This window comes from Acinonyx jubatus, chromosome A2, assembly GCF_027475565.1.
Source record: "Acinonyx jubatus isolate Ajub_Pintada_27869175 chromosome A2, VMU_Ajub_asm_v1.0, whole genome shotgun sequence".
NCBI classification, from domain to species: domain Eukaryota; kingdom Metazoa; phylum Chordata; class Mammalia; order Carnivora; family Felidae; genus Acinonyx; species Acinonyx jubatus.
In genome coordinates, this window is record NC_069383.1 from 123,579,148 (window position 1) to 123,607,111 (window position 27,964).

At 35.8% G+C, this 27,964-nt stretch overlaps 1 pseudogene; it reads left to right on the forward strand.

Moving 5' to 3' along the window:
* The window catches only part of LOC106969544 (atlastin-1-like), a 127,363-nt pseudogene extending 101,588 nt beyond the window's left edge, over positions 1 to 25,775 (forward strand).
* The last annotated feature ends 2,189 nt before the right edge of the window (positions 25,776 to 27,964 follow it).

Sequence of the window (27,964 nt, forward strand, 5' to 3'; positions counted from 1 at the left end):
CAAGTTATACTAATGAGGAAGGGAAATTTTTTCCCCAATGAAGCCAAATCAAGTCCACTTGTTAATATTGCTACAAGTTTTTTAGTCTTTTCAGCCAATTTACATTTATGATTCTTCTTAAAATGATGGCTGGGAGGATGTGCCTAAGTGGCTCAGTCAGTTAAGCATCCTACTCCTGGTTTCAGCTCAGGTGATCTCATGGTTCATGGGTTCAAGCCAATGTGCTGACAGCAAGGAGCCTGCTTGGAATTCTCTCTCAAAATAAGTAAATAAACACTTAAGAGAGAGAGGGAGAGATGACAGGCAAATGTTTGCAAGACTTCATCATTTTTTTCATCTTTTTTTGTACCTCTCAGTTATTCTGAAAAGTTAAAATAAAGTAGATCCTTGGGGTTGCTGAACAAATATCCAACCCGTAGTATTAGATGCGGAACAATTCTGGGCCGCTTGTGTTTTACATTTGTTACACATTTCCAGAGCCTGACCTCGGCTGATATGCTGATAAACATTTTTCACTTTTAGTTGAAAGTAAAGGAGCTAAAAGAAGGCTAGTCTCATTTGGGGGATGATACAGTCACAGCTACTTAATGTTCCCAGTGCCTTTCTTCACACCTAGAAATGTGTGAAGCTACCTTGATAGTGCGCTAGATCCTTTCATTTACTTATTACTATTCTTAACCATGAGTTTTTCTGTCAATAAGAGAAAGAATTTTGCTTGGAAATCACTAATAAAACAGAAATCTCCTCCTAATCATCTCTTATGTTAAAGCGAGTCAGAGCTATGATTACAGGAAGCTGGTGATTTGTTCTTGAGATTTTTCTTCTTTTTATTTTTTTTATTTTGGCTTCTTTGTAAAGGATTTCTGAATTAGGGCTTAGGTAACCTTTTCAAATTCAGAATCTAATTCCAAATAGGGAGAAACCAAATCAAGTACCCGGCAGGGAGAAGAGAGAGTTTGTTTCTCAAGGCTAGGCCACTGACCCCCAACACCTCACTCCCATGTTTTTCTTAACCTATTACTTTCTGTTGATGGAGGAGCATCCTGAGAATAGAATGAGACATTCTTGGAAAGTGTCAATGTTTTTGCAACTGCAGTAGTAGTATAAGATAAAAAAAAAGGCCATCCTAGAAAACTTCAAATTATACCTGTGACTTGTTTAAAACTGTTATCATTCAATTTGTGATGCTATTTAACACCTGCACTTAATCTCAGTTCATTCTGCAGTGAACCTATGCTTTCAGAAGGAAAAGCCTCTCAAGCAAGACAACAGAGAAGAGAGGCAAAATCGACAGCAAGCAGTTTGAGGAGCGTATATCTTCTTTGCAATATACAGGAACCATGTTTTAAAAGGCTATAAATCTCCAAATCACCCATGACTACTGCAGTATAAATCCAGTCCAGAGTTAGCAGAGGTATCAATCTGAAGGTCAGCTTTTTTTCCTTCAATTTTTAAGTTTATTTATTTAGTTTGAGAGAGACAGAGAGAGAATGAGCAGAGGCAGAGAGAGAGAGAAACAGAGAGAACCCCAGCAGGATCCATGTTGCCCAATGCGCGGCTCGAACCCACAAAACCATGAGATCATGACTTGAGCCAAAACCAAGAGTCAGGCATTTAACCAACTAAACCACCCAGGCACCCCTGTGGAACTCAGTTTTTATCTATTATCAACTTGATGGGATGGGGAACACATGGCATTTATAATTAACATACTTCTTTATGACCATGAGACCACAGAGGTGGACAATGAAGAACTAACAGCAGATTTCTCCACAGTGAAAAAAAAAATATCATTTTGCTAATCAGTTCTAGACTTTGGGCAGTTCATCCTTTGAGCAACAAGAAAATAAATTTTTCATTATCTTAATTAGAGGGTGATCATTGCCAAAAACAAATGAATACTTGAGTCCAAATAAGGTGACTTAAATCATTTTAAAACATAATTGTATAATAAAGAATGTAAGTTAAAGATATCTTGAAAAGCATAACGAGATATCACTATATCTCCACCATAATGGTAGTTTATGAATTTAAAAATTAAAAAGACTGACATCATCAAGTTTTAGTAAAACTCTACAGAAAATGTCAGCCTTATAATAGAAAGAGTAAAATAATCTCATGATTTTAGAATGTTAGCCATTTTTTTTACTGTATGACCCACGAATTCCACACAATATATAATGAAAATAAATACATATGCGTATGCATCAAAAGACATACACACACACACATAAAATTCATGGTAGCATGATTTGTAATAGCTCCAAACTGACAACATCCAAAGTTTCATCGACAGTTGAATGGATTAAAAAATTTATATAATATTGTAAGGAAAAGGAAAACAGGTCCCAAAATAAAATATATTCATGTTTTCATTTATAAAAAGTTCAAATTGAATAAAAAATTAACTGGCTTAAAACAACAAAAATTTATTAATGGTTTTGGAAGTTAAAAGTCCAAAACCAAAGTGTCTTAAGGACCATACTCCCTATACCCCTACTAGAATAGAATCCTTTGCCTTTTCTAGCTTCTGATATGTGCCAGGATTCCAACATATCTTTTTGGAGGGACACAACTAAACTCAGAACACACCAGAAATTCTTAGGGTAAAAATGTTGAAGTGAATTGAAAAATAGCTGGGATTGGATACAAAGCTTCATGCATCCCCATGTAATATATACCTACTGCCTTTATGATGCCATGTTGGTCAGTACTAAATCAGGAGCCAGCGTTCAAGGTAGTTTCTCTGAATACAACCATATTTGGCTTTCCAACCATCTATACTAGTGTATAAGGAGATAAAACGGCCCAAGTCTTTAACGTTATTAATATTCCTGGTTCAAGTATTAAACAGTACAGAGTCAACCCATGTTTTTTTTTCTGTCACAGAACTCTAAGTGAGTCTATGATATCAAGAGTCAAACATCAAGCCATGGAAATGTTAACCTAGTGCAGGGGTAACACATATGTGGATCCTGTAGATTGTTATAGTCTACATCCATCACAGACCTTGATAAGGGAGAGGAGAGTATAAGTTGGTATGTGAGATGAAATATGATTAGCGCATACTAAATATGGAAGGACCAGCCCTAAGCTACACGATCAGGCCAGGCAAGTTTGACTTCTGTAACAGCTTTCACTCCTTCCATTTTGGCTCCTTTTTCTTCTCTTTTTATTCTCAGCGTTATCTGGATGTCTCTAGTTGTCCATGGCTCAATGGTTTGTAGTCTCAAAACAGATTGTTCACCTTGGTAATTAGCCACATGAACTATGTACATGCCTCCACTCTCAGCTGCTAACTTCTGCCACTTCTGGATTCAATTTTTCTGCTTATATGATAATGTGTACATAATAACCATGAATGCTAATGGAGTTGTTTAGGACTGCCACTATGGAAAATTGCCTTGACCTCAAGGCATTGCTCGGTTTGATAACAGAGATGTTGTATTATAATGGTTGTAATGGTAATGGGCTTTGACTCTTGATTCAATCAGTCTGACTCAGATGCTGATTGGGACTCATTCACTTTGGGCAAGTAACCGTTCTGTCCTGTACCTTCGTTTCCACCTTTGTGTCATGTGGACAAATAAAAGTGCCTACCTCAAAGGGTTGCTGAAACGAATGAATGAATTTATACAGAAATCCCTTGGCTTCCCTTTGGCATATGGGAAGCAGTTTACACAAGTTAGGTGTTTTAATTGTATAATTATGCAAATAAGAGTTTTAGATTTGATGATTAAAATTTAAAGGTTAAAAACAAGAAGAATTTCTAATTGTTTTTCACCTATATATTGGGCATTGGGTTAGATTCTGGAGATATAGAGTTGTGTCTTTAAGGAAAATTTAATAAAGACACAAAAATAGAAATTAAAATGGAATATGGTAGGTGCTATAATTATTTACTGCTTATTATGAGAACATGATGACATGATTTCATTTTTTCTGGGTTTTTTTTTGTTTTTTTTGTTTTTTTTGTTTTTTTTGTTTTTTTTTGCGGGGTGGGGGAGCTATTTGCTGTTACTAGGTGTGTTATTTTCTTTGATACTATAAAGGAGAGAAATTGTCCAGTTAAACCAATGAAGTACTTTTTACAAATGTCTGATTATCCTGTCTTCCTGTCTCCTCTCTATCCTATTCTTTCCTACTCTATGCTTTTCTACCCCAGATTACTACATATTCTTGGACTTATACACTTTACAGATGAGTGAAATTCTTTAATATTTGACATTTGGTTTCTAAGAAGCTTCCCTGTAATTCAAAGTTAGGTTTGTTTATGAGAATTTATGAGGTTGTTTGCATTAATTCATTTATACTTTGAAAAAAATGCATGTATGCATACATATGTATGTATATGTATCATTTTTATTTTGGTTTACAAAAAAAGGACATCTTATTAGACATTGTAGGTACTTTATTACAAGCATGATATATTTTTTCTCATGCTTTAGCTCTGAAACTCTATTTTTCATAGCTCTTAAATAAAAAACATCGGGTCAATTTTCAATGATTTTTTAAAATCCCAAATTGCTTTCTAGTTGGTGAAGAAAATACAAAGAAAAATATCATGAAGGTGTTTTTCATATTTAAACTTGCCTTTTTAACCTAATAATGAAATACACGCATTTTAAATTATCACTTGATAGCCAACCAGATCAAGAGGGCCAGGTAGAATAGCATGTCTTGGGCTCTAAAACTTGGGCTCTAATTCACATACACATCATCATTCATAAATAAATTTCAGAGCATCCAGTTGTGTGAACATTTTCTAGAAATATCTTTAAGTTTAAAGTCCACACTTCATTGCTTTAGGCATTAGCTAGAACTCTATGGTGACAAAAAAAAAGTGTAAAATACTCACGGTATAAACTAATATCTGAAAACATTTTCCAAATACTCCACCAGGTCTAACACTATGTAAAATATTGATTTCAATTTCTTAACAACAGACCTATTTCTGTGATTAATATGAAAAGAACTTTAAACTTGTCATTTGCTCTCTCATTACTGGAAAGTCTTAAAGAGTTCAGGCTGGAGCCATGGATCTGTAAGTCACTCTAGTTTCATCCTATTGACAAAATTATTCATGCAAGTAGAGAATGAGTTCAGCACATTTCTTCCAAATATAATCTCTTTAGCATCCCTATGCTTGTCTAAACCCTTTAGCTATCTTTAAACTTAGCTCTCTATAAACTTTTTTATGCACAGTTCCAACAACAGATGTTGCCCTTTGAAATCTGCTTTGAAATCACTTCCAAGATGTAACCAAAAGTAAGCAAGTTAGGGAAGGAGGGCTGACCTTAGTTTGCTTTTTATTTTGCAATAGCATCAGCCTGTTATAAAAGCAAGGTTTCTTACCCTGTTTTGTTTGAGACACTGACCTCTCTGTAGCAATTAAAGCAGAGTATGTGGTTTCTATTGTGTAGAGTTTTAAATTCACTCTTTATGTGTGTTTGCTGAGTACTTTCAGGACTGGCCTGTGCTATTTTCAATTTTATTTCAAGTTAATGTAAGAAGGTCTTGAGTCAACCTTTAGAAATAAGGATGTGTTATAATAAACAATACAAAATGGTATTCAATAACCATTCGGAATGAAGAAATAAGTAACATTGAGCACAAATACCGTTTGTGAATAAAGGTTGTCAAATTTTTTAATCCTTTGGAATGAAGTTAAGAATGTTATTATGTTGAACATAATAGTTTCTTATACTGAAAATATTTGAATCCATCTTGGATTCACCTAAGCTTAGATCAGTTTTGTACTGTTGTCATCACTGAAGCCATGGTTTGAAAGCAACTAACAATCAGAGTGTCAAATAATGTCTACATGTAAATGTTATTTTTCATTACTAGTTAGAAATTTTGGACTAAACAATATATATTTCAGAAAGTATAATACTGTCATGAATCAATAGTTTGGCAGGGCTACCTTGGTAAAAGATTTTAAATATCTCAATATTTTTTCCAAATATAGTAATAATTCAGTACAACACAAATTTTCAGAAGGAAACACAAACTATAAGGCTATTTATATGTTATACTATTCAGTATCAATATTATTAATACATATGTTTTATATAAGGTGATTTTTTTTTTCTATTTGGATCCCTCTTAAAACTGTACAAAAGGGAAAATAATAGATTTTTGTTTTGGGATTTTGCTTTCTTTTCATGATTTTCATAAATGTGACCTTCCTTTACACACACTTTAAATGCCACCAGAGAATGAAATATGCATGGAATAAATCCAAAGAGAAATCTTTTGAAGGGTCTGACATCATACAAATTGTATAGAGGATTGTGAATGTTTGGACAACAGAAAACAGAAAGGGATAGCAAAGGTTATCTTCAAAACTAAAAACTGCAAGAAAAGATTAGATTCCAGCTACCACAAGAGTTGCAGAAAGGGAATGAATGTATCTATGAACGCTGTAATGATTAAAGCTCTCTGGAGATGCTATGTGCTGCCTCAGTAGGTAGTAAGTCCCTGTGACTCTAAGTATTCAAGTAGATATTGGATGGCAGTGATTAATGCTATCTGATCTTCAAGGAGTCTTCCAACTCTAATGACCTGTGTTTCCATAAGTGAGTCTAAGATATATATGGCTTAATCTTTCAAATTTTTCCAGTTTTAGTGAGATAACTGATGTATAGCATTGTATCAGGTGTATAAGGTGCACAAATAATGATTTGATATATGTATGGATCGTGAAATGATTACCACACAAAGTTTAGTTAAGACCCATTACCTCACATCATTACAAGTTCTTTTTTGTGATGTGATCTTTTGAGATCTACCATTAGGTATAAGTTGTACTTATTTACTGATGTCTGTTTCTCATTAACACTTTGAGGAGAGGAACCATATCTGTTTCTTTCAACAATGCACACACAAATGTAAGATAGTTCCTGACATATTGCGCACATATACATAAGCGGTTTTTAATGATTTTTAGTATTTTTACAGCTTCAATGAGATACTCATATACAGCATACATAAATTTAAAGTATACAATGTGATGAAGAGATAGTATATATATTGCAAAATGATTACCGGTTAGTTCACATCTCTCTCCCATCACATAATTATAATTGTGTGTATGTAGTGGAGGGGGGGGGGATAACATTTAAAATCCATCCATACTCTTAAAAACTTCCAAGTATATGATACAGTGTTATCAATTATAACTACCACATGTGCACTAGTTCCTCAGATCTTATTTATCTTATACCAGGAAGTTTGTATCCATTAACCAACTTCTCCCCATTTTTCTCACTTCCTAGCTCCTGCTAACCACCAATATACTCTGTTTCTAAAGTATGGCTTTTTTAGATTCCACATATGTGAAAACATATAGTATTTGTCTTTTACTCTCTGATTTATTTCATTTAGCATAATGCCCTTGAGGCCTATCCATGTTCTCCCTAGAAAACACAACCAATTTAAGAAAATGACCAAATTTCATTAAATTGATTAAAATTAAGTTCTTAAAAAATATTTATTTTTGACACAGAGAGAGAAAGAGAGAGCAAGAATGCAGGGGAGGGGCAGAAAAGGAGAGGGGGACAGAGAGAGATTGAATCCTGCAGAATCCACAAACCTTGAGATCATGACTTGAGCTAAAATCAAGAGTCTGATGCTCAATCACCTAAGCCACCCAGAGACCCCAAAACTAAATGTTTTTTTAAATATCATCCCATTTTGGTATCAAAAAGGCACAAAAGAGTAAAGCGACGTTTACTTGTCTCCCTCCTTCCCTCCCCCATCTCTATGAAAAGAGAAAAGTTAGGTATACAGAGCAAATAAAAGACTGACCCTCACAATGCCTAGAGGTCCTTCAAGACCTACTGTCTACCAGTTTTAAGCAACAGAATCATTCAGAAGCTTTTCTCATCCTCTGCTTCTCTTTGTTCCTGTAGACACAGACTTAGGAAACCCACACTGCACAACACTGCATCCAACTGAGAGAAGCCTGCCTTCCACCAAGGCATCGCCAATAAAAAGTGGCACATATGTGTATGATTTTATTAGCAGGAGATCTAAGTATTAAAATAAGCCTTTCATAGTGAGATCATACTCCCACATATAAAAAGCACTTTAATACATATAGCTTTTTGGTTTTACCTTCAGTCTCTATGAAGAACTAATGTGTGACAATGACATCATATGGTGTAGAAATCCACAAGGAGAATTTTGGCATTATTAATTTTCATGTCTTTTTGTGTTTTTCTAAAGGACCTAATCTGGAAAATAGTGAATCAAAGTACCCAGAAAAAAACACCAGAAGACAATAACGCATTGTATGGAATGAATGATGAATAAAGTTCTTTTATCTCCTGACTTTTTAAGATGACACTCTGTTCTCTATTGGCGATTCATTTAAATTCCCTACCTCTTCAGATCTTCTCAGAGATTTTTCATCAGTTAGAAAAGAATACCGGAAACAGTAAGGATTGAGCTAAAACACATTTAGAACCAACAGGGTCTAATATTTGCTTGTGTAAATTCACTATATTTAATAGCAATAACGAGGTTCTTTCAACTTGTTTCAAGGAATTCTCTATATTCTAAGATTAATGACTATGTAGGCAGGAGCTGGTATATTCGTTAACTAATAATGTACTTTATTGTGTTATGGGTTTAAACATGGTGTTTAATTTTTTTAATGACAACATTGTTTCAAGAATTACAATTAAAAAGCCCTTCAAAACATGACAAAGAATTCATTAGTCTAGTACACTATATTTTTGTATAATTGATGATAACTGTGTAATGATGTGGTAAGCTGGTAATTAGGCATAATTTGCTTATGCAAGTGAGTCTAAAAAAATAGGGATCAATATTCAATTTACACCTATGTGAAAAGCAATTAGTTTAATTGATGGGGAAAAAACCCTCAACGATGGCTAATTATTCCAAAATGACCTGAAACACTCATACAAATTATTAGAATTAATTTTACATGAATGATTAGATTATATAAATCATTTTTAAAGACTTGAAGTTTCTTTAGTTAGTCATTCATAAAACATAGTAAAAGAGGTGATTTCATAATATAATGGATGCAATTTAGAGAATAATCACCAGGTTTTCCCTACAATGCTGGCACAATGCCACCTCAAAGTAGACAATAATGAATATAAACAAAACAGGTGCCATTATTTCTCACTCAGGTATAACAGTTCAACAAAGAAACATTTACCCAATAAAACACAATTTTGTATAATTATTATTTCTCTCTCAAGTCCTACTGAGTGTCTACGTGAATTCCTGAGACAGTTGTAACATTTTATATTCCTTTCAAAAGTAAAACTCAAGTATCATGGATTTACTTATCATCAATCCTGGTTTTTGTTTATGAAACAGATGATGATTTACTCTTCACTTATTCTGCATTCTATTCTTCACGTAACCATGCCATTCTCATCATTACTTCTATGAAAGAATCAGTGTTTCATAAGTATCAGAAAACAACATGTTTAATGTCCATCTGAAATTTCTTTCACTTTAGGACGCATTCTCATTATCAGCACATCAATCTATTATTGAAACACATATAGATTCATTACTGACCTTACCAAACTCCAAGTGACATGATCAAATTTAAATAAATTAGGGGCAATGTCACAAAACAAAAGCGAGTACTTAGGTCTGATTTCATTCTTCAGGACAAAGTTATAAAACTGAAGTCCAGTTGACACAAGAAATTTGTTTCAGCTTAAGTTGTTTCCAGCTTATAAAGGTAATATTTTTGAGGAAGGAAAACACACACATATGGAAGATGGGTGATGTTCTAACTCGGGCTGCCTATTTTAGTAGACACTTCACTTTTTGGAATATATACTGATTTCAATGTCTTTTCCTACAGCAAGTCAATAAACATCTCACACAATGTTTGTTTCTTGTTTTTGTTTTTGTTTTAAGCTTGCCTTGACAATGCAGCTTGAATATCATTCTAAGACAGGCCTAGACGTTTTTTAATATTTTTAATTTTTATCACTCTACCCCCAAGTCATCAATGGCCTCTATTAAGCCTTGTTTTTTAACTTGCAGTTCTCGTCTTCATCTTTGCCTTCGACATCATAGCTTTGTCCTTATGTAAGTGGGAAATGTGGTGCTGCACGGCGGCATAATACAATGTTATTATTATGCTATAAGGACTCTGCACACATTCTTACAAATTATAAAAAGGCATTAAGCATGAATCTCAAAATGCCCAAGTGGATTTTATAATGGCTCTGATAACACTCTGAGCTATATTACATTTTTGTTCTGAACAGGAACCCCTCAGAGAGGAGGTAAAAAGTTATCTGCTGTCAAAATGCCTTGATGTGTTTCCAGTCATGGAAGTTTCACACTTGAGAACTGAACACAGTTTTGTATAGAATATTCTGACCTTCTCTAGAGAATGAACAAGTATGAACACAAATAACAGAAACTGTTGGGCTCTGAGCTCTGCTACTGGCTCCTGACCATTGCAGGGCTTTTCATAGCTAGTTATTGAACCCATAAAACTTGCAGTTATCAACCTTGTGATTCACCAGAGACATGTAATCTGGACCTTGAGAGTGACTAGGGGCACAAGTTTCTTACTTAAGCATTGCAATAAGAATTTTAAATTTGTGACCACCTTTCTGAATTTGAAGTGGAAGTCATAAGCCCTTTTATGTTTTCATAGTAGGTTTTTATTTTTGTATACTTCTATTTTGATTTTCTGGTACTGTCTTTATCACAACTATCTGACATGAGTATCTCAATGTATGTATGTGCTGTTGAGTAATAGATGGAAAAAGAAAATGAGACCCACAATAAGAAAATGACTTTCCTGGGTTACATAAAATATTTGCCCTAGAAATAAGATTAATCTGTGATACTTTTTTTTTTCTGGGTGTGAGTGTCGTCTGTTAGATTGGGTAGACACCTAAAGAGTTGGTATGATTTGTTCAGCTCAGCTAGCAGAGGTCCAAAATTAATGCTTCTGCATCAATCCCAGGTCCCATATATAATTACACACAATTTACTTAACCTCTCCAATCTTTAGGAGAATCAATGTGAGAATTCTAAGAATCTTAGAATTTATGAAACAGGAGGTATTTTAGAGAATATCTAAGCAGTGATCTTCAACAGGAGCTGTGCATCAAAATGCCATGGAAGATGTAAATGCTAACACCTGGGTTCCACCCTCTACTGTAATTGGTCTGAAGTGCAGCTGGGAGATTGAGATTTTTAAGATCTCCACAGAATTCATCTGTATATCCAAGGCTGGGAACTCATCAAGATAAAAAGCTTGCACTTATCCTTTGCACTGCAAAGGAAACAATCAACAAAACTAAAAGGCAACTGACAGAATGGCAAATGATATTTGCAAATGACCTATCAGATAAAGGGTTAGTATCCAAAATCTATAAAGAACTCACCAAAGTCCATACCTGAAGAACAATTAATCCAGTGAAGAAATAGGCAGAAGACATGAAAAGACACTTTTCCAAAGACATCCAGATGGCCAACAGAAATATGAAAAGATGCTCAATGTCACTTGTCATCAGGCAAATAGAAATCTAAACCACACTGAGATACCACCTCATGCCAGTCAGAGTGGCTAAAATGAACAAATAAGGAGACTATAGATGCTGAAGAGGATGTGAAGAAATGTGAACCCTCTTGCACTGTTGGTGGGAATGCAAACTGGCACAGCCACTCTGGAAAACAGTGTGGAGGTTCCTCAAAAAACTAAAAACAGAACTACCCTATGACCCAGCAATAGCACTGCTAGGAATTTGCCGAGGAGATACAGGAGTGCTGATGCATAGCGGCACATGTACTCCAATGTTTAGAGCAGCAATTTCAACAATAGCCAATTTATGGAAAAATGTCTAACAACTGATGAATGGATAAAGAAGATGTGGTTTATATATGCAATAGAATACTATGTGGCAATGAGAAAGATTGAAATCCTGCCATTTGCAGCAACGTGGATGGAAATGGAGGGTATTATGCTAAGCAAAATAAGTCAGGCAGAGAAAGACAGATACCCTATGTTTTCACTCATATGTGGATCTTGAAAAATTTAATAGAAGACCAAGGGGGAAGGGAAGAGGAAAACAAAAGATACAAACAGAGAGGGAAGGAGGCAAACCATAAGAGACTCTTAAAAACAGACAATAAACTGTGGGTTGATGGGGGGTGGGGAAGAGAGAAAAATGGGTGATGGGCAGTGAGGAGAGCACTTGTTGGGATGAGCAATGGGTGTTGTATAAAAGCCAATTTAATAATAAATTATATTTTAAAAATCTTTAAAAAAATAAGAAAAAAACAAAAACCAGGAGATCTTTATGGTCCAAGTGACGTGTGGAAGGAAAACAAAGTAAATGAACATCTAGTCCAGTCTTTTTTAAAACCACAGGTTTGCAGTGGAAGTCCAGGTTCCATGCATTGTCTCCACTGACTACAGTGGGAGAAAGAAGCTCATTACTGCCTGACATGGATGAGAGATTCAATTTCCTACTTCATCTCCTCTGACACTACCCTGGTGGGGGTCAGAGCACCTCATTACTACCTCATAAGGTAGTGGTCTGGGCTCCCTGCTTGGCTTTTGCTGGTGGGGGTGGGACTACAGTCTTTCTGGTGGTGTCTGATCAACTTAAAAGTTTTCTTTCTTGTTAGGCTCTCCTTTTACTACTCCTCTGGCCAGAGAGAGAAGGATTCTAATTAGCTATTCCTCCCCCAGCCCCCTAGATTGCTGACCTTCCTGGATTGCTGGCTTCTTTACCTCTAAGTCTCAGTGGTGAGATTCATAAAGAAAGCCCAAAGCTAAGCGAAATGAGTCAGTTAGAGAAAGACAAGTATGACATGATTTCACTCATATGTGGAATTTGAGAAACACAACAGATAGGGGAAGGGAAGGAAAAACAAGATAAAAGCAGAGTAGGAGCAAACCATAAGAAACACTCAAATCCAGAGAACAAATGAAGGGTTGCTGAAGGAGAGGTGAGATGAGGGAATGGGCTAAATGGCTGAAGGGCTTTAAGAAGGGCACTTTTTGGGATAAGCATTAGGTGTCATATGTAAGAGATGAATCACTGTGTTCTACTCTTGAAACCAAGACTACACTGTATGTTAACTTGAGTTTGAATTAAAAAAAAAAAAAGATGAAATAAACAAATAAACACAAATGTAATTTAAAAAAAAGAAAACCAAGGAATTCACCACCATGTTTTCCCCTGGGTCCCAAGATCCTCAGCCAGTCTGCCTTCTTCCCTCCACTTTCAGAGTCTGATGTTTATTTTGTATAAAATGTCCAGGGTTTTTGGCTTTACTTAAAGGGAAGAAAAGTAGAAAGTATGTCTATTCTATGTTTCTGGAAATGGAAGTCTGTTTTAATATTATTTTTTTAACTTTTTAAATGTTTATTTATTTTTGAGAGAGAGACAGAGTCCAAGAAGGGAAGAGCAGAGAGGGAGACCCTCTGAAGCAGACTCTAGGCTCTGAGCTGTCATCATAGAGCCTGATGCAGGGCTTGAACCCATGAACCATAAGATCATGACCCGAGCCACAGTCAGCTGCTCAATTGACTGAGCCACCCAGATGTCCCTACAATATGATTTTTAAAGGGGATTCTAGAATAACATTTAGCAACTCTTATAATATCTAGTAGCTCTGTTAATAAAAAAAAAACACATATCTTTTTTCCTAAACAAGTTGGTTTTTTTCCCATTAAAAACTATATTATCACTCCTGCTGGTGGCTATTATTTGGGGCTTATAAAATGCAATCCTTTTCAGTGCTTTGCTTTTAGTTCTATAGTATGAACCTAGTAGCCTCACCTCACTACTCTGGTCCTTGAGAAATTTAGCATACACTACTTTCTGTTTACAAAGTTCACTGACAGGATTAGCCTGGCTCTACTCAGTTGGATTACATGAAAAGTTCTGCATTTCTATGACATTCTTACGGATTTCCCTTCCAGTGACATCTGAAATTTTACCCAGAGCAAAGAATCTGGAGGAGAACCAATTAGAGCAAGTAAAATATAAATTAGGGTCTAGTCGCTGGATGCAAACCCTAGAAAAGCTGGCAAATGCAAGTTCTCATTGGTATTTTTAAAGTTATAAAAAATGTATACCATAAAACAATCTCATAAAACTTTTATAATCATTATTATAAAATGTATTTTCTAGTCAATAAAATAGTTTAGATATAAAGCCCTCTTGGAACTTCAAAATCAGCATACTGTGCCTTCTTTATGATCATCATAGTACTTTAATAAATTTGTGGTTATGCCATTGTCTAAAATTGTGCATTGTGTACCCAAAACATGCTACCAAAACATTTCCTGTCTCAAAAGAAGGAAGAGATAAATGCCTGGTGACTGAATGTTGGATGAATTAAACATGCATTTTTACCCCAGGTTCTCATTCAACTATTGAAGAAATGTCCCCAAAATGTCCCCAACATTCTCGAATAGTACTACTCAGATTCTTGTAACTGTAGAAGTTAGTAACTGCTTTTCAATGCCAATATATGTGCATATATACTATTTAACCTACAGAGTCCCCATCTTAATTTCCTGTCTCATTTTGACATCACTCTGGGTATGTCAATTCCTTAAAAAGCTACATTCTTCACATGTGATTTGACTTTCCTCTTGATCTTATATTTTATGACTCTGCAAATCAACATCTGCCCTCATCAGTTTTCCATTACCATGCAAACTGTCAAGATTATTTCATTCAGCCATCCCCATGTGCCACCATGGGTTAAGAAGTATATTGTAGTAGAAGACTACCAAAATTTTATGACTAAAGCTATCCCTTCAATGTCATTGGCACCAGGACCAAATCTCTCACGATATGTAAAAATACAGCAATCAAGCAGCTTCTTGATGTTGTAAGGGCACAAAGAATAAAAACAAAAACAAAAACAAAAATATAATCCTGTCATAAGAAAATTAATGATAACCTGATTAAGCAAGTCAAAATATGATGGTATTCTTCAGTTTCATGAGGTGACACCACTTACAAAAAGGCAAAAAGGTCTATCATAAATATTTAAAGGACTGTCTTGTGAAAAAGGAATGAGACTCAGGCTAAATGTTAACACAGGTAGAGTTTGTCAACATTTAGAAACTCAGGTGGATAAACTGAGTCTCCAGTTGAGGAATAACTGACCATGTTGATTTGTTGTAGAAAGTCCTCCCTCAGATGGTAATGAGTTCTTTCACTAAAGCTATTTAAGTTCAGAAGAGGCTTCAAATTCCAGAAGTAAACCTCAATTGATTCAAAGGGGAAAAAAGTCTTAAACAGAAATTGGCAAGGTTAGGTTAAAATTCCTCCTAACATGAGCATTCAGGGACTCTATCACAGATGAACTCAGACAGTGCTGTTTGATGGCAAACTCTCACAGAAAGAAAGAAACAACGAAAAAAGCCAAAGCATAAATAACTGAAAATAGATGCTAACATAGAAGTAACACCTACTCTACAACTAATTGCTGGTGTGATTCTCCTCTAATTGCATAGCTGTGAATGTGTCTTTTCTTTTTAAATCTTCTGCCAAGATGGCTAAATCCAAGCATAGTTTATAGCAGCTCTTATAGGGGAATATATTTTGGAATAGAATTTGTAGAATTTCCATCACAATACCTGTCATTATTCTATTTGATCTTATTGACTTCAGTAGCATTCTCAGGTGATACTTTCCAGATTCATGAGTGGATTGTTTGCAGAGAGGAAAGTAAACACTTTTCTCTTAATGAAATGAGTTAAAGAATTAACTTTATGTCTGCCCATTTTATAGAAGTGGTATTTCTAAACCCTGTTAAAATTGTTTTATAGACTTCCTAACTGCTGTAACACATTAGGGGGTAATCACATTAGATGCTGCCTGCCGAGCCTGGCAAGACTTGGTCAGTAGTTTAAAGGGACTGTTCCAATAATACAGTCAGCTCACTAGTAGCTGGATGACTCCAATTGAAATAACTGGACTGCACCATTAGTCCAAATAAGCCCTTCAATACCATTTTTTGCTTCATTTGAAACCAAGATTAAGAAGATGCCACTTATAAAAATGATCTTCATTATAATGTTTTCCTCAAGTGTCAGGATAGTTGGAATATATTATAAGTGAAACCTCATATTGATACAGATTTTTAAATCATTTGTCTGTTAGTTTTGATTATAAGTACCAATTACCCACACAATCAAATTGCAGAAATTCCTATTACATAATAAATCTCAATGTATTCATTTCAACTGACCACTATTAGATGAAGATCCAGCAGACTTCATGTTGATAGTCTTGACAAAGCCCAATCGCTATGGTGTTGATGGAGATTATACCTTAATAGCTGTAGGAGCTAGACCCAAAGATTCCCTTATCCCACTTCTTGCTTCTAGACCCTTATGAAGTCAACTCCTACACGGTACTAGGATTCATCTGTGTGACTATAGAATACAGCAGAGGTGATGGCATATCACTTGAAAATGACGTTAGGTCCTGTCCTTTGGATCATTCTTCCTGAGGGAAGCAAGCTAGCTGCCATGTTGTGAAGATACTCAGAGCCAACAGAGAGGGCCATATGACAAGGGAGTGAGTTATCCAACCGCAGCAAAATAATAAATGTTTGTTGTTTTAAGCTACTAAATTTGTGATCATTTTTTCATGAAATAATACGTAACTAAATTCAGCATGTAGGAAATGGGATGCTACAATGACACAAATTCTAAAATAGGAGAATGACTTTGGAAGCAAGCAGAATGCTGGTAAAAGTTTAAAGTGCCTAGAACACAAAGACTTAAAGGAAAATGAAGAAAATCTTAGGCAAAAATTGAGCTCAGCAATATGGTTGCCTGTAGTAATGTGTAAGACAAAAAATGTGCTAAAGAATTTTGCCTAAACATTTTCCATCCAAAGTGTTAAGAATGTCCCTTGTTTCTCCTTGCTGTATATGAGAAAATTTATCAGGAAAGATAAGCTAAAGGAAGAACTGCTAAGCAAAAAGAGGTCATTATCATTGCTACTGATATTCTATTAATAAATATGTAATGAAACGAGATGACATAATTTCATCAAATATTCAAACAGAAACTTTGAACAGATTAATATAAAGTAAATTGGAATGGTAAAGGCATGTTTTCCATTGCAACATTCCACCCCACCCTACATTAAATCGTCATCATCTGTCGCAGACTGTTAGTCTGGAGTCCTCTCTTGTCCAGCAAGAGAGCAGATGCAAAATTAAATACGAGAGAGGCTAATGTCTGGGACAGCCCCAAACACGGATTTGTCTCCATATTTATTGAGCTCACAAGATCTGATACACATGGTGGACACGAAGAAAACAAGATCTTACACATGTGAATGTGGAGAAAACAATCAGACAGTAATCTTTAACTTGCATGTGTAAGTTATGTAATATGTATACTTACGTAAGTATAAGGAATTCTTGAACCTATTTCCCAACAATCATCATTATCATCATCCTTATCATCATCGTCATCTTCATGACAGATATATTTGTAGGTGAGAATTACCAAACCATCCAGGATAACTTATCTATGCTTATTCTTAGTTTCCTAGGGCTACTATAACAAAACTATAAAAAAATAACACAAAATAGGTGGCCCAAAGGAAACTACAGAAATTTATCCTTTCAGAGTTCCAGAGCTAGAAGGCCAAAATCAAGGTGTTGACATGGCCATGCTCTCTCTTCTAGATTTGGCAGACTTTTGTTTTTAATGGACTTTATATTTAGAGCAGTTTTAAGTTCAAAGCAAAACTGAGTGGAAAGTACAAAGATTTTTCTATAAACTTCCTTCCCCCACACATGTATAGCCTCCCCCATTGTCAGCATCCTCCACCAAAGAGGTGCATTTATTACAAGTGATGAATTGTAAATCATTATTATCCAAAGCCCATAGTTTACATTAGGGTTCACTTCTGGCATTGGGCAATGAGCATTCTTTGGGTTCAGACAAAGGCACATAACATGTATCTACCGTTATAGTATCAAACAGAATAGTTTCACTGAATTTTTAACACTCTATTTATCCCCCCCTCTTCTCTAACCCCTGACAACCACTGATCATTTCACTGTCTCCATAGTTTTGCCTTACCCCGAATGTCATACAGTTAGTAACACACAGTATGTAGTCTTCTCAGGTTTGTTTCTTTTACCTAGTAATATATTTAATTTTCTTCCATGTCTTTTCATGGCTTGATGGCTCACTTCTTTTTTAGTGAGTAACATTCCATCATCTAGATGTACCTACTTTATCCATTCACTTATAAAGGGATGTCAATGTTGTTACAAGTTTTAGCAATTATGAATAGAAATAGTATAAACATTCAAGTGCAGGTTTTTGTGTGGACATAGGGTTTCAACTTCTTTTGGTAAATACCAAGCAGTATGACTGGTGGATCGTAAGGTAACAATATGTTTAGTTTTTAAGAAACAACCAAATTGTTTGGCATAGTAGCTGTGCCATTTTACATTCCCAACAGTGATGAATCCAACTTCCTGTTACCTCATATCCTTGCCAGTATTTGGTGTTGTCAGTGTTCTGGAGTTTGGCCATTCTACCAGGTATGCGGTGGTATCTCATTGCTGTCTGAACTTGCATTCCTTTAATGATACACAATGTGGAGCATTTTTTCTTATGCTTATTTGTCATCCATATATCTTCTTTGGTGAGGTATCTATTAAGGTCTCTGGCATGTTTTTATATCAGGTTGTTTATTTTCTTATTGCTGAGGTTTGTTTTAATGTTTGAAAAAAATTTTAATGTTTATTTGAGAAAGGGAGCATTGGGGGAGGGGCAGAGAGAGAGAGAGAGAGAGAGAGAGAGAGAATCTGAAGCAGGTTCCAGGCTCTAAACTGTCAACAACACAGAGCCAGACACAGGGCATGAACTCATGAACGGTGAGATTATAATTTAAGCCAAAGTCGGATGCTCAACCAACTGAGCCATCCAGGTACCCCAGTTTTATTGTTGGGTTTTAAGAGTTCTTTGCATACTTTGTATAACAATCGTTTATTAGACACATCCTTTGGAATTTTTTTCCCCCAGTCACTGTTCTTTTCATTCTCTTGACAATGTATTTTGCAAAGCAGAAATTTTTAATTTTATTGAATTCCAGTTTACCAATTATTTTTTTTGCTTTCCTGGATTATGCTTTCATCCTTGAATTTAAAAAGTCATTGTCAAACTCAAAATCATCTATATTTTCCTGTATGTTAACTTCTGGGATTTTTATGTTGTTGCTGTTGTTGTTGTTGTTTACACTTAGGTCTTGAATCCATTGTGCGTTAATTTTTGTGAAAAGTCCTGCCTTTTCCACTGGATCCTCCTCTTCTGAGCTATATTCGTATATTGTTGTTGTTGTTATTGTTTTTCCTGAAAATCCACCTGAGCTGTTTTAGTCCCTATAATTTCTGGCCATGGTGGTCTGAACACTGATGGTGGTGACGTTCTGTCACTGTAGGACCAGTCCAAGTCTTCGTTGTCAAAGATGACCATTCCTCTGAGATAGATGAGATCACACTAAATCAAGTGCTTCCCCTGGAGGCTTTCAGGGTCATGGAGATCATTGCTGTATCTGTTGCTGGAGCATTATGAAAGGAAAATCATTTCTGAAAGAGTTCATGTTGAAATACATGTACAATCAGATATTAGTTCATTGGACTGGACATTATAATGAACCACTGACTGGTTTTTCACAGAGAGGTCTAACGAGAGAGCACAATAATTGAGATATGGAGTCGTCGTCTTCCTTTTCAATAAGACTGATGGTAAAACGGTTGCAGTGTTATTGATAGATGCTCAGGGAACCTTTGACAGTCAATTTGAAAGATTCATCCACAGTATTTGCCCTCAGCAAAATGATCAGCTTAATACAGGTATATAACCAATTCTAAAATGTCTAAGAGAATGATCTTCAGAATCTCCAGCTTTTTGATGAGTATGGCTGGGAAATATTCCTGACGGGGGAATATTCCTGAAGCCATTTCAAGGCCTCATATTATTTCTTTGAGAACTAAAGTTCCCCGCATGAATTTGGGGAAGCTGATGGTGGCACCAGATTTTTGGAAAACTTCCTCAAGTTTTCAGAGAACCAACATGAATAACTACAGAATGTTTGAAAACACATCTACTCTGTTTGAAAACATACTGTTTTCTGCTACCTCATCTTGGTTTAATAGCTACCAATCTGTACTTTGATAGAAAATTTAAAGAAATAGATGATGAATTCATCAAAACTTGAAAACACAGATTTCTTGTATGCCTTAGTCCTGAGAGCCTAGATTTTAAAGAAATCAAAGGGTGGAAAGATCCAACATGGTGGAGAAGTAGGGAGACCCAAAGTTCCCTTGTCCCCCAAACACAGCAGTGTTGAGGCCAAAGGACTTTGAATTCCAACAGTCCAGGCTTCCGAGGGACAAAGACATCTCAAGGGACCCACGGGGACAACCTGGTGGGCCATAGGTACGTGATTTTGAACTGGGAGAGATAAAATGGGCTGCATAGACACAGAGGGGAGAGATCCCCTTCTACAGAGAGACAAAGGGAATAGAAAGAGAGGCTGAGGAAGGGCAGGATTGCGTCTGCACAAGAGAAAAACCTCCTACCGGACAGAGAAAGATCCAATCTCTAGCTGTGGGGCTTCCTCCAGGTTGGGGCCAGCTGCCCAGTTCACACACCTGGGGAAGAGATAAGCCAGCCCCGGGCTCAGTAACCAGTTCAGAGGCACAGTCTGCAGTGGGAAAAAGTGATCCCCTTCCTGGAGTGCTGTGGGAAGAAGGTATATATCTGTTCAAAGGACAAAGACTACCTGCTCCTGCCAGCCAGATGCAAAATATCAGCCTTGTGGAGTGGCACTCCCCAGTACTGGGGCACACAGAATGGGATACTCTAAGACACTGGGGTTTAAACCCTACCCGATTGCCAGCGAGGTGCGAGAGTGGGTGGAGCAGGACAAACCACGCATGCAGCACTGTGAAGTGGGATGGCTTTTCCCTGAAACCAGGGAAACTGCAGTGGGATTCTTTAAGACATTGGGGTTCAATTCTTTAAGACATTGGGGGAGTCAGCAAAGTGGGACAAACTGCCTCATTTGTGGCCACAGCACTGTGAAGACAGCCTAAACAGAGTGGTTTGGGACACCTGGTCCATGGAAGGGAGACTGGGGTGTCGCCATTTTTCTCCCCATCACCAACAAGGCGGGGCCTCAGGGCACTAGACAGGGAGCCCCCAGTGGAGGTGGAACCTGCCTACACCAAACCACACCCCTCCAGGCCTGGTAAGAATGTGTTAATTGCAGGGGACAGATCATCCCGACAGAAAATCAATAAAGAAACAGTGACCCTGAATGACACACTGGACCAGATGGACTTGACAGATATATTCAGAACTTTTTATCTTAAAACAACCAAATACACATTCTTCTCGAGTGCACATGGAACATTCTCCAAGATAGATCACATACTAGGTCACAAAACAGCCCTCAATAAATATAAAAGAATTGAGACCATACCATGCACATTTTCAGATCACAATGCTATGAAACTTGAAATCAACCAGAGCAAAGTTTATAAAACCTCCAAATGGATGGAGGTTGAAGAACATCCTACTGAAGAATGAATGGGTCAACAAGAAATTGATGAATAAATTAAAAAATATATGGAAACAAATGAAAATGAAAACACAACAGTCCAAACCCTTTGGGATGCAGCAAAGCAGTCCTAAGAGGAAAATACATTGTAATCCAGGCCTATCTCAAGAAGCAAGAAAACTCCCAAATACAAAATCTAACAGCACACCTGAAGGAACTAGAAGCAGAACAACACAGAAACTGCAAGGATAGCAGCAGAAGAAAAATAATGAAGATCAGAGCAGAAATAAACAATACAGAATACGAATACAAAAAAGAGAGGGAAGGAAGGAAGGAAGGAAGGAAGGAAGGAAGGAAGGAAGGAAGGAAGGAAGGAAGGAAGGAAAGAAAAAAGAAAAACCAGAACAGATCAATGAAATTAAGAGCTTGTTTGTGAAAAAAATAAACAAATTGATAAACCACTTGCCAGAGTTTTCAAAAAGAAAATAGAGAAGGCCCAACTGATAAAAATCACGAATGAAAATGGATTTATCACAATCAATCCCTCAGAGAATACTATGAAAAATTATATGCCAACAAAGTGGCCAACCTGGAAGAAATGGACAAATTGCTAGACACCCACACGCTACCAAAACTCAAATAAGAAGAAATAGAAAATTTGAACAGACCCATAACTAGTCAAGAAATTCAATCATTTATCAGAAATCTCCCAACAAATAAGAGTACTGGCCCAGATGGCTAACCTGGGGAATTCTACCAGACATTTAAAGCAGAGTTAATACCTACCCTTCTCAAGTTATTCCAAAAATATAAATGGAAGAAAAAATGCTGGACTCATTCTATGAAGCCAGCATTACCTTGATTCCAAACCAGACAGAGACCCCACAAAAAAAGGAGAATTACAGTATCCCTCATGAACATGGATGCAAAATTTCTCAACAAGATACCAGCAAATAACATTCAAAAGCATAGAAAAAGAATTATTCACCACGATCAAGTGGGATTCATTCTGGGCTACAGGGCTAGTTCAATATTCACAAATCAACCAATGTGATACATCACATTAGTAAAAGAAACCATAAAAAACATATTATCCCATCAATAGATGGAGAAAAAGCATTTGACAAAACCCAGCATCCTTTCTTGGTAAAAACCCTCAAGAAAGTTGGGACAGAAGGAACATATCTAAACATCATAAAAACCATATATGAAAAGCCCACAGTTAATATCATCCTCAATGAAGAAAAACTAACAGCTTTCCCCCTGAGATCAGGAACACGACAGGGATGTCCACTCTCACCAGCGTTGTTTAACATAGTGTTGGAATTCCAGGCATCAGCAATTAGACAAAAAAAGGAAATAAAAGGCATCAAAACTGGCAAAGAAGTCAAACTTTCACTTTTCACAGATGACATGATACTCTACATGGAAAACCCAAAAGACTCCACCAAAAGGCTGCTCGAACTGATATGTGAATTCAGCAAAATTGCAGGGTGCAAAATCAACGTACAGAAATTTGTTGCATTTCTATACACAAATAATGAAACAACAGAAAGAGAAATCAAGAAATTGATGACATTTACAATTACACCAAGAACCAAAAAATACCTAGGAATAAACCTAACCAAATATGTAAAAGATCTGTATACTGAAAACTATAGAAAATTTGTGAAGAAAATTGAAGACAAAAAGAAATGGAAAAATATTCCATGCTCATGGATTAGAAGAATAAATATTGTTAAAATGTCGATACTACCCAAAGCAATCTATACATTCAATGCAATCCCAATCAAAATTGCAACAGCATTCTTCTCAAAGCTAGAATAAATGATCCTAAAATTTGTATGGAACCACAAAAGACCCTCAATAGCCAAAGTAATACTGAAAGAAAAAACCAAAGCGGGAGGCATCACAATCCCAGACTTTAGCCTCTACTACAAAGCTGTAATCATCAAGATAGTATGGTACTGGCAGAAAAACAGACCCATTGACCAATGGAATAGAATAGAGACTCCAGAATTGGACCCACAAATGTATGGCCAACTAATCTTTGACAAAATAGGAAAGAATATCCAATGGAAAAAAAGACAGTTTCTTTAGCAAATGGTGCTGGGAGAACTGTATAGCAACATGCAGAAGAATTAAACTAGACCACTTTCTTACATCATTCACAAAAATAAACTCAAAATGGATGAAAGACCTAAGTGTGAGACAGGAAGCCATCAAAACCTTAGAAGAGAAAGCAGGCAACAACCTCTTTGACCTCAGCTGCAGCAATTTCTTGCTTGACACATATCCAAAAGCAAGGGAATTAAAAGCAAAAATGAACTATTGGGACCTCATCAAGATGAAAATCTTCTGCACTGCAAGGGAAACAATCAACAAAAGTAAAAGGCAACTTACGGAACAGGAAAAGTTATTTGCAAATGACATATGAGATAAAGGGTTAGTATCCAGAATCTATAAAGAACTTCCTAAACTCAACACCTGAAAAACAAATAATCCAGTGAAGAAATGGGTGGAAGACATGAATAGACACTTTTCCAAAGAAGACATCCAGATGGCCAACAGGCACATGGAAAGATGCTCAACGTCACTCATCATCAGGGAAATACAAATCTAAACCACACTGAGACAACACCTCACACCAGTCAGAGTGGCTACAATGAACAAATCGGGAAACTACAGATGCTGGTGAGGATGTGGAGAAATGGGAACTCTCTTGCACTGTTAGTGGGAATGCAAACTGGTGCAGCTGCTCTGGAAAACCGCGTGGAGCTTCCTCAAAAAATTAAAAAACAGAATTAACCCTATAACCCAGCAACAGCACTACTAGGAATTTATCCAAAGGATACAACAGTGCTAATGTATAGGGGCACATGTACCCAATGTTTATAGCAGTGCTTTCAACAATAGCCAAATTACGGAAAGAGCCTAAATGTCCATCAACTGACAAGTGGATAAAGAAGATGCAGTTTATATATATATACAATGGAATACTACTTGGCAATGAGAAAGAATGTAATCTGGCCATTTGCAGCAACGTGGATGGAACTGGAAGGTATTACGCTGAGTGAAATAACTCAGAGAAAGAGAGGTATCATATATTTTCACTCATATGTGGATCTTGAGAAATTTAACAAAAGACCATGGGGGAAAGAGAAAGGGGAAAAAATGGTTACAAACAGAGACGGAGTGAGGCAAACCATAAGAGACTCTTAAATACAAAGAACAATTTGAGGGTTGATGGGGGACTGGGGGAGAGGGGAAAATGGGTGATGAGCATTGATGGGGGCAATTGTTGGGATAAACATTTGGAGTTTTATGCAAGCGATAAACCACAGAAATCTACCCCAAAAACCAAGAGCACACTTTACACACTGTATGTTAGCAAATTTGACAATAAATTATATTTTAAAAAAAAGAAAGAAAATGTAAATAAAGGGAAAAAAAGAATTCAAAGGGAATAAAATCAGTTTCCAAGGTCTGGCAGACTACTTCAAGGTTTATATAAAAATCTATCAAGGTGAAGAATTACCAAATCCCAAATCCATGTATAGGCCACAGCAGAAACTAACAATTTAGTGTCCATAGCAACTGGTAAAGGCACATACAACACAACAAGATTTGTGGTTACAAGGAACCATTTCTGGTCCCAACTGACTTGCAGACCAAATATCTGGAGCTTAAGGAAGAATTTGTAAAACTATACTGAAGGGTGAAAAAGATGTATGAAGAAGAATGTAGCTACTGTTATTAGCAGCAGTTAGGGACTAAAACAGATAAACTCTACTTCCAGTATATCAAGCAAAATAATAGCAAAAATATCTTCCATACAGCTCATACCACACCACCCTGTTTATTGTCATCTTTATCATATGAGCGATTGCTGGTTTAACTAGATTCATTGGTTTGGACATTACAGCTCAACTATGCAATATGATAATGGAATTGACCCTTATCACCCTGTGCTCCAGGGCATATATTTGCTACTCTGCAGAACACCAACAGCTGGGTGCTGTAAGAGATCAGGTAGGTACACCCTTGTGGGACTTGGCCTTTTTATAAGCTTTATAGTATGGCAGCAACTGATAAAAAAAGCTATATCATCAATGTTTTCCTGCTCCAAAGTAAGATTCTACTAAACCACCAGCAAGGGAGAAAATTTAATTCAAATTTTTAAAAATGCAGATGTGTAACCAATTTTCAGTTCAATATTAAGCTTTTATATCTCTATGCAAACATTCAAATTGCTTTTATCAGAACAGAGTAAAACACCAAACATCTCTGAAGACTGCAAAATGGTACAGTTCTTTTACTTCAGTGTTTAATAAACAGATGTATGTATACATGGTTGTATCATTTTGTTAGTATGTTATTTCCTGATTTTGTGTTCAAATAGGCTGTCATAACTTAAAGTATTTGTCAATCTACAACACTGGTACTTCTGTTCTCAAGTTTACTAAATTCTATCACTGGGTTATAATTAAACCATATTTTTAAAGGTTATGAAAGTTATTAAGTCTGTGTAGAAATTCATGTTTTTGCATATGGGTGATGAGTTGTTACAGCACCATCCGTTGAAAAGAAAATCCTTGCTCTATTGTCTTCTCTCTGTGCCTTGGTGAAAGATGAGTTGACTCTATTTACAGGGGTCTAATTCTGGGTCTCTATTCTGTTCCAGTGGCCTATTTATCTTTTATTTTGCCAACATCACACTGTCCTGATTGCTATAACTTGGAGTAGGGAGTGTAGCTGGGAATGATGACATCCATGAACATAGAATATCTATTTATTGAGTTATTCTTTGATAGGTTCCATTAGAGTTGTGTAGTTTTCCTTATATGTATGTATACATATTTTGTTAGATTTCTACCTAATTGTTTCATTTTTGTACATTAATGTAAATTATATTGTGATTTTTTTATATTTCAAATACCACTTGCTCACTGCCACTATATAGGAACACAATTAACTTTTTTATATTAACCTAGCATCTTGCATCTGTGCTATAATCACTTATCAGCCCAAGAAGCTTTTTGTATATTTTTAAGATTTTCTACATAAATGATCATGTTATTAGCAAAGAAAAACAGCTTTATTTTCTTCTTTTAAATTCTGCATACATTTTGCTTGCTTTTCTTGTCTTACTACGTTATCTGGGACTTCTAGTATAATACTGAAAACCAGTGGTGAGAAGGAACATCCATACCTTGTTACTTACGTTACTGGGAAAGTTTCAAGTCTCTCAAAATTTAATATGATACTAGCTGCAAGTTTTTTTTTTTAATCGATTTTTTCTTTATCAAGTTGAAGAAGTCCTCTTCTATTCCTAGTTTACTGAAAATTTTTAAGCATGAAGGAGTATTGGATTTTGTCAAAGGCTTTTTCTCCATCTAATGATATGATCATGTGATTTTTCTTCTTTAGACTGTGATGTGATGGATTACAATAATTTTCAATTGTTGAAAATTCATTGCACACCTGGGATAAATCCAATTGGTTGATCATGTAGAATTATTTTTATACATTTTTTGATATGATTTACCAGCATTTTATTGCAAATTTTTGCATCTATATTCACTAGAGATATTGTAGTTTTCTTGTAATGTCTTTGGTTTAGGTATCTGAGTAATGCTGTTCTTAAAAAATGAGTTAGGAAGTATGCCCTCTGATTCTACCCTCTAAAAATATTATAGAAAATTCATATAATGTTTTTTTCTTAAATGTGTGGTAAAATTCACCAGGGAACCTATCCAGGATTGGTGCTTTCTATTTTGCAAGGTTATTAGTTATTATTTTGTATTCTTTAATAGATATAGGGCTATTCACACTATGTATTATTTTTTGTGTAAACTTTAGTGAATTCTATCTTTGAAGGAACTGGTCCTTCTCATAAGTTATTAAACTTGTGGCCATAGAGTTGGTCTCAGTATTCTCTTATTATATTTTTTTAATGTCCATCGAATATGCCGTGCTGCCTTCTCCTTCATCTCTGATACTTACAGCTTCTTTTCCTTTTCTTTTTTTCTTAATTTGCCTGGCTAGAGTCTCCTCAAATTTATTAATCTTTTCAAAGAAACAGTGTTTGATATTGTTTTCTTTTTCTGTTGATTTCTTGTTTTCAATGTCATTATTTTTTTACTCTAGTTTTTACTACTTAGTTGCTTCTGCCTATTTTGGATTTAATTTGCTCTTTTTTTTCCACTTTTGTACGGTGGAAGGAAGTTCAGATTATTTATTTTAGATCTTTCTTGTTTTCTATTAGATACATTCAATGCTACAAATTTCCCTTTAAGCACTGCTTTTACTGTACCCCATAAATTCTGAAAATCTATGTTTTCATTTTCATTTAGTTC